The sequence below is a fragment of the Lolium perenne genome, chromosome 7, assembly GCF_019359855.2.
Source record: "Lolium perenne isolate Kyuss_39 chromosome 7, Kyuss_2.0, whole genome shotgun sequence".
Classification (NCBI taxonomy): Eukaryota; Viridiplantae; Streptophyta; class Magnoliopsida; order Poales; family Poaceae; genus Lolium; species Lolium perenne.
This window is the reverse complement of record NC_067250.2, coordinates 125,661,630-125,670,635: the sequence shown is the minus strand read 5'-3', so window position 1 is coordinate 125,670,635 and position 9,006 is coordinate 125,661,630. Positions and strand designations below refer to the sequence as shown.

General features: G+C 44.8%; 1 pseudogene; it reads left to right on the top strand.

The window, feature by feature from the left end:
• The first annotated feature begins 2,068 nt into the window (after positions 1-2,068).
• LOC127318578 (zinc finger protein GIS-like) lies at positions 2,069-3,310 on the top strand (annotated as a pseudogene).
• The last annotated feature ends 5,696 nt before the right edge of the window (positions 3,311-9,006 follow it).

Genomic DNA, 9,006 nt, shown 5'->3' with positions numbered 1-9,006 from the left:
TGTGTGATTCTCCACAACATGATTATAGATTATGATAAGATTTGTACTTGGAGTTTCCTTCAACAATGTTAGTATCCATGTCAATCCAACAAAAAACATGGACCGAATCCCACCATTTCTTGAGGCGTACCGGCAGATTCAAAAAGTGGATATTCATAACCAGCTTTCTGATGATCTCATTGAGTATCAGTGTCAAGTATATGTGAGATAGTCTCCTAATTTATTCATATGATTTTATTTGTATTCATGTGCGATTTGAACCATTATTTGCATTTCACACCATTTGTTATTTGCTTAATTATTTTTTGTATTGGAAATATTAGTGTAATGTGGATTATTGTTGTATGTGTGATATTAAAATGTTAATAAATTTAATTTAAATTTCTGTTATATTTAGATTGGGCTATCAAAAATTGTGCATATGTGCTAAAATGTTAAAACTGGTTTACGGTGTTGCACGGGCTCCAACGAAAGAGATCTTACCACCAAATATCATAGTATTGAGCGGGCTCCTGCAGAACAGATCCCGTAAATGCTTACCATAAATTGAATAATCAATTTTACGGTAAGCGTGTGCGAGATCTCGCGCAATACCATAAAGCATGTTTTCAGCGTGATACCAACAAGTAGTTTTTCGGTGAATCTTATAGAACTTTAAAATTCCGCTATAAAAGGGCATCTCCAAGGGACGCCTGTAAATAGACATATGGTGTTTGAATATGTGCACGTGGAAAGATATCCCAATGGCGACCCGCAAACAGACGACACCCCGCAGACTAGTCCCTTTCGGTGCATCCCTAACCTAAATTTGGGTTGGATTTGTGGTCACGTAGAAAGCCCGCTTTTCCAAGTCGTGTGACTGTTTGTCTACCCTGGGCCTCTTCAGCCCAGAAACACACTCGGCTAGACCTTTCCTCCCCAACCCACAAACCATGTCGCCCCATCCGCCGCCGCGCTGCCACCATCGCCTGCAAAGGCCGATTCCGCCACCAATTCCGGAAGTTTCGTAACAGTATGTGTCCGAACCTCTTGCCGCTGTTGTAGGGTGGCCTTAGCGCCGCCCGTAGTGTCCTACCTCCGGTAAGCGTCTGCCAACAAGGTGATTTGCAAGCCTCGTAGTCCATTTTTCACTCCACACACATGAAAATGATTGCTCATAGTGCGTTCTAAATTATCGTAGATCATGTTGGATAGTTCGGACGAATTTTTCTATAAACATGTCATCAACACATCCTCGAACGAGTACGATAATGATATAGAGATCCTAGCGGTCTTGGACGACATTTGTAAAGACAATCCGCATCCCTAAAGACGGGAAAGGGAGTAGATTTGCTAAATAGCAAGAAGCTGCTAGGAAGGATATGGAGTGGCCATTTGGTCTGTTGCAATCTCTCTGCGCTATTGCTCGGCACCCTGTTAGAACATGGAGCAAGGAGATAACGTGGGAGATAACATGGGTGATCATGCATAACATGATCGTTGAAGAGGAGTGTGATGACAACATGTATGACCAATGGTGGGAATTTTAGGGTGAGTTGGTTGCGCCCGAGCCCAGGCGACCGACAGACTTGGTTGATTTTCTTAAGTGCATCATGAATTGTGATACCGTGCAACTCAGAGCATCCTATTTGTTCTATTGGAGTTCTATTTAATTTCAGTTGATTGTAATAAACTATGCATTACCCATATTTTGTATTTGTTTTATAAACTCAGATGCTATGTTTTTTTTCAGTATTTTTATGTGTGCAAAAATGTCTGAAAACCTATGTGAAATTGGCAAAAAAAAAAAAAAAAAAAAAAAAAACTGCCCAGCCGCGAGCCAAACTAGGGCGGCGTCGGGCGGACTGCCACCCGCAACCAGGCATGGACCTCAGGTCGGTCCACATGTCACCGCAAACGAACCGAAACAAATAATTTCAGTGAACGAAATGTGGACCTCCGTTGAACATGCGGTAAGATGAGATGCTCTAAACCCTCGGCTAATACACTTAGCCAACGCCAAGACTGACGCCGGATGTGGTGTCACCTTTCCTTGTCAACCCTGCTTCCCAAAAACAGCTGGTCCCAAGTCCCAATTAGACGTCCCTACCACTACCCACAACCAAAGTGAAACCCTCCAATGCATTTCCCCGTTCCCATGAACAAAAATCTCCTATACACGCGAGCAACACCGCGGCGCGGCTTCTCGTCTCCCAAATCAAACCCTAACCCTACGCCTCCTTTAGATCCCCACGAGGCTTACGATCGATGAGCACCGGGAGAGATGTGCATGGCAAGCCGGACGATGCCGCCGGCAGCATCGACTCGTTCTCGCAGCTGCCGTTCCTCCAACAGGCACACGAGATCGAGAAGCAGCAGCGGCCATCAAGCTCCAGCCCCGTTCCCATCCGGCTGTTCGGGTTCGATGTCCCGCCGGAAGCTGCCACGGCAGCCCCCACCGTCGTGCCAGAGCTAATTACAAGGATAGAGCCGCCGCCGGCACCGCTGCGGCTGATGACGACGCGACTTCCCCAACAGCAGGCGCAATCGGAGGCGGGTCTCGGAAGTTCGAGTGCCAATACTGCTGCCGGAACTTCCCGACGTCGCAGGCTCTCGGCGGCCACCAGAACGCGCACAAGCGGGAGCGGCAGCACGCGAAGCGCGCGCAGTTCCAGGCGGCCATGGCCATGCACCACCGCCACCACGGCCACTACTACGCGCTCTCCGACCCGGCCGCACATGTCTACCCCACCTACTCCGCGTACCCCCATCACCACCGCTTCTCCGCCGTGCCGCCGCGGCCTCCTCCGCACTACCCCTCGTGGGCAGGCGCCACCGGATACTACAGCGGGCCCGGGTCCATCTCGCAGCCCATCAACGGCAGCCCGGTGACTCCAGGGCTGTGGCGTCTCCCCGTCGCCGGCGTCGGCGTGGGGATGCCTCTTGCCGCTCTACGTCAGGAACCGCGGGCTCGTCATGTGTCGTTGGCCGGAGGCGAGGAGCCGGCGGTGGTGCGAGGACGACCTGGATCCTCGTCGTTCTCACCGTCGACTTCCTCTTCGTCGTCATACGCTTCGCCGCATGAGCGCCGCGTCCCGCCGGAGCGTAAAGAGAATGTGAGTTTGGATCTGAGCTTGTAGCTCCTGGGAAATGATGGTCGGTGTGTCAGCCTCTTCTCATTATGGTTTTTTCTTACAGTACAAAACAAAAAAGCAAATGTTTTCCTTTGTTCTCCTGGCATGTCGCCGGATTCTTACACTCAGAGTGTAATACCACTCGTACCAAATTATATTAACCATGCATGCATGTTGCTTGATCAGGTTTTGCCAAATCCAGGATTTACAGCTCTTGGATATTTCTTGTTAATTTTATGTTTTACCAGTAGCGCTTAATCTTTATTTCTTTTCACTCCCAAAGTTCAACTGCTACCTTTTCTCCGGCAAGAGGCCGTCAATTCTCACACTGATTAGTACGACCTTTTGGAGCGAAAGGAAATTTTAGGTGTTGATCTTATCTCTCCTATCTTATCCTTTAATTTGCTTATATTATTTTCTTTTCGCATTTTTTTGCTACTTTTTTGTATTGATAGTTATTGTTGAACTTAATTATCTATAATAATTATTACCAAAAAATTTGAGGGCCCCTTTGATTCAAAGGATATGCATAGAACATTTGTAGGATGAAATCCTGTAGGAACTTTTCCTACGATAGTGGTTCGATTTGTACGATTTATTTACATAGGATTTTTTCCAAAGGAATCCTTTGCACTAGATTACATAGAAAATCTAATATCCACTCAAAAATCTTTTTTAGAATCCTTTGATTTTCATGTGGTGGAATCAAATGAACTTTGATTGATATGAATTCCCCCCAGGACTGGAGTGCTCGTGGCATTGTAATCATATGTTATTCATATTCCAACGTTATTTTCTATTCTATGAATCAAAGAGGCCCTAAACAACAAACCACAAATGGACTACAAGTGGATAAAGATCCCACTTGCATGCATCCTAGTGTTGACCTTCTTGCTGAACCTTTTGGAATCGAGGTTCGGTTCTCTAAACGGCACCTTGCCCCCAAAACAATTTGATCCATGTAACATTGCTATATTTGCCTATTTGGCTATAAAGCCATTTGCATGCATCCTAGTGTTGACTTCTTTCTGAACCTTTTGGAATTGAGGTTCGATTCTCTAAACGGCACCTTGCCCCCAAAACAATTTGACCCATGTAACAGGCTATATTTTTCTAGTTGGCTATAAATGTTTGTGAGCATCCATCCTCTTGAGACTTTCGAAATGATTTAGGCACACCATTTCCTTTCATAGACAAAGAGGAATCGATAGAATACTGACCTTGTCCACAAAATAAGAGCACAACATTAGCTATTTCTAGCACAACATGTCCGCCTGTCATTCCTATCTTGATCAGAATCTTAGGTAAAAATATATAGGTATTTGTTTGCAAACTTCAATCTCAATATTTCAAATTTGAAACCATCCGGCTCTTTTACTGTGGATGTGTTTCTGATCATTCGTAGCAACAACAAAAGGTTTCAGAACACGAAAAGACTTGTTTGTCATTGTCATTAAGATTGGAATAGGACTACATGCATGTACATCAGAGGAAGTAAAACAACAAAGGCATGATCATATCATGTAGCCTACTGCATGATATTTCAGTGGAGCCGAATTGTATGCACAAATGCCATATTTAACATTTAGCATCCCAATTCTGTTGGGCCATTCCTTGCAGTAATCCTAGCTACTTCATAACATAAGCTGGTAGACCTATAATTAAGATGAGTACCCGGCCATCATACAGTTACCTCTTTTATATAAGTTCCCTTCATGATATTTCAACCGAGGCCTCACTGTAACACACAAATATTTATGGACTCTGCATGCATGCATCAATCGAATTGCTTCATGAAATTTCTTAGACTGTAACATTTGATTGCGTCATGCTAACAAATTAATCTAGATCTCTTAGGAAGAACTATATACATTTACACAACACTAGCGAGAAATAGAGCACGACTTCGCTATTTAGCATTAAACCTTCCGTTCTGTTCTAAGGAGGCAAAAAAGTACCTTAATAAGTTGCTCTTGTTGTAGAAAGATGGGACCGCTGACGAGATGCCCGTACCATTGATCAATGTGCTTATATAACTTCTCTAGCTACATTTCTTAACTAATCTATGCGTCTTTTTCAGGTGTTAGTTATTTTGTTCCCATATCCACTTCTATATGTCCCTGATGTGGAAAGTAACTCTGATATTAATCAGTAATCGTCCACCCAATATTAACATGAAACTAAGCCTCTTTCTGTACGGAAAATTATATGAAGTTGCTTAATTATACTCCATATGCATCCCAACAAAAACTGCAATCTGACACAAAGTCCCAGGAAAAGGCTGGAAAGTTGTTTCTCAATAATTGCATATTCCTCCAAAAGGAGTAGTAAGCAGCTAGCACTGGAATATAATCATATCATCCATCATTATGTAAAGGCCTATAAAAACTACTTTAAAGTGTGTGAAATCATAAAGCGTTTGTGTGCAACATTATATACTAGTACGATGTATCTGATCTGCAAAATTAAATCAGTTTAGTGATCATTTCATGATTACGAGAGTAGTTAGCTTCCAGCATGCATAATTAGCCAGCTAGCTAGCAAGATATATGGACTACATGTCTACAAGTTTATTAGTTCATGCATTGTTTTTTTTTTTTTGCTAATAAATACATGAAGCTGACTGAATGGTTTTTGCACTGCATAATGTTGGTACTCATAAATATTCAACTGTTCGTATGCACTCTGGCCATTCAGGTTTTGGGAACAGTTTCTATCCATTGTATCACATCATCTTGCATTTGGAGATCTCAATGAAATGCACATGATACGTACTATATGAAATAGGAAGTTCTGATTTATGCTTTAAATACACCGAACCTAAGTTCCATTATATTGTAAATATGGGTACAGCAGTAGTGCGTAAGACAGAATTCAGCAAATGTGCTTACATATATGCATGCACTGATGCACTACCAAACTACCCTATTTTACATAGGTCTGATGCATCGGTGGACCTATATATGTTGCCAAGATAGAGCCATCGATCTCTATTAATTCCATGTATAGCCTGAAAAAAATCTCATTGTAATAGAAACTGATTTATCTAATCTCTATATGTATTTAGGTGAAGTTTATGCCTAGCACCTGATGTGTGTTGTACACTTGTACAGCCGGCCATCATGGGTGTGTGTCGCACAAAACGCTGCATGCATGGAAAAAAAATGTATTCTGCACATTTCAAATAAGTGAAAGACTCATCATAGGCATGCAATTACTATCATGAGCAGTCACAAAATACTATTCAACGAGTTATATGAAATTCTCCGACCCGCAAAAGAAAGAATACTTACATCATTGTTTTCCTAGCTGCAATAAAATATTTTGTAAAGAATTTTCTCAAATATATGTTTATACTAGTTTGTTTGGCTGCAAATAGAATAATTCCCTAACTTTTTGTGCAGCGCAAAAACGGCCATACTTTTACACACAAAAAGTTCAAATACATGTCATCGTGATGTACACATATATCTGTGTCTCTTTTCGGGTCTTTTGAAATTTATGGCGTGATGTTTAGTATTTGCCAGAGAATTGCGTGAATTTTATTTGCGAAACTAATAAAGAAGCACACTTTAATGAACCACCAAGAAAACTAGATATGTTAAATACGTTTTGCCTATGTGAGGTACCAAACACTCAAACTATACCAAACAAAATGGATAGTCCTCAAATGTAGATATTACACATATTTTTTTAACAATGGTATAAGGAAAGCTAAACATACATGCATATAGTCAGCCCTGCCGTGCTATCGACTGGAATGTGCTGCGTGGACGCATGATGGCAGGGACTGTCCACGCAAACCACCAAAGTAAATGAAATATGTGCAATTGGCAGTAGTGTACAAAGTATTATTGTATACCCCAGAGAGAGACGGCAGATAGCACACCGTCCAATACTCCAATGATATACTCCCATGTAATCCTACATGTACTCTGATCCGCCGCTGCATATGCATGTGCACAGCACTGGCATCGATCTATGCCTGGGCTTTTCTGCCATGCGCGCCCGGACTGCCGCGCGGCAGTGTCACTGCACTGTCGCCTGTATGCGTGCGTAGCGGGCACGGGCCAGCAGCTCGATGAGATCCGGCAGCCTCTGCGTGCACCTGACTTGAATTTACATCAGATCTCAGCGTCACTGTGTGTTGTCATATGGTGTTTTTCTGTTCTGTGGTATTGTCATATATTTTTTCCGAAAATAGAAGTTTTATTTTCATCTCAACGCATCATCAAGGCCTCAAGGGCATGCTTCGATACTTGCAGTTCTGTTTCCCGACGGGCCAAAATTCGTGGGTTTGGTTGCCCACGGGGAACTTTTGGCCCGCACAACACGCTCCTTAAAGCAGCAAAAACATGGTTTGATAGACATGCTCGATTCGGCCGTGAGACAGGCGCTGGCGAGTGCAACATGAGAACGCAGCTGCACGCACGGAGAAAAGCGGGAGTCTGAGCGACGCATCAAGAACATGCTTCATAATTCGCCCAGTCTCTCCTCTCACTCGGTCGTTCTCACCCGCCGTCTCCTCTCCTTCCTCTCTCCTCTCTTCGCCGGCAGTTGCACTGCCGCCAGTAGATCCAAGACCACCGTGATGACGACGGAAGAGTGGGCATTCAAAAGGCATAAACGAGCAAGCCTTCATCAACGTCGAGTTGGACGCCTTCTTCATCAGTTCAAGCTCTTCTCATAGAGCTTCAACAATGGCAGTATGTCTCGAATCCTCTCTTATCCGGTCTAGTATGCATAGATTTGTTCGTACACTAAGCTCCTATTTGACACACGTGGCATATCTGCAGTGGTAGGGTTAACTGCTTGTTCATGAGGTAGATTATCTTGGTTATCCTTTCGTAGCATGAAAAACAGTTGATGAGGTCTAAGACCCCGTGTGTGGCCCGATCTCGCGGATTGACTTCGAAACCAAAGGGGGAAGATGGGAAAACGCGAGGAACACGAAGAACGCGACGAACACGAGGAACTCCGAGACTCACGCACACACACAACCCGATACACCCGATGCTTACCTCCGTGGCTCGATGGACCACGCCAATAGAATCTCCGAGGAAGAGACACGCGGTAGAATTCCCCGGGGAGAGATTGGAGCTGGAGAGGAAGAACTTGGTGAGGGAGAGAGAGTAGCTTGTACTAGAATCTCACTCAACAAGTTCAAAGTCAACAACTAAGGTGCCTTGATTACAGAGGGATGATACCCAAGGGAGACTAAGCTCAAAGGTAGGTTTGAGTTCAAAACAAGTCTAAAGAGCTAAAGGGGCGTCCTGGGGGTATTTATAGTCTTACAAGGCGTCATGGGCCGAAAAGGTACAAGTGAAACGATTCGGGCCGAAATAGTGACTTAAGTTGTGCAGGCCGGTCAGGGGGCCGGTCAGACCGGGCCTGTGACCGGGCAGGCCGGTTTCAGACCGGGCCTGTGACCGGGCGGCGGCGGGCGAGGCTCCAAGTCCCCCTGGATGGCGCCGGATGTCACGAGCGCAAATTCCGGTTTCTGACCGGGCGGCCCGGTCGAGGCCGGTCGGACCGGGATGTGGACCGGGTGATCCGGTCGGGAGGCCGGTCTGACCAGGTTCTGGACCGGCCATCCATCTTCTCTTCTTTGCGCTCTTCGGGCGACTTCCAGTCCAGCTCCATGTCCATCTTCGCGTCCATCTTCCTGTCCAGCTGCTCCTCTCCTCCCTTTGACCATGGTGTGTCCTCCTCTTGGTGACCTTGATGCTCCTTGTATCTAATGACACATAATACGTCGGCATGAGGTAGCAATCCATCCAAAGGGGTACCAAGATCAAGGGTGGTGAGGAGCGAGTTCACCTCATCATGTAGTGCTTTGACTCGGGCTCGTGTCATCGGTCCACTTGGGGGACTTGTTGGTCTTGGTGTAGTG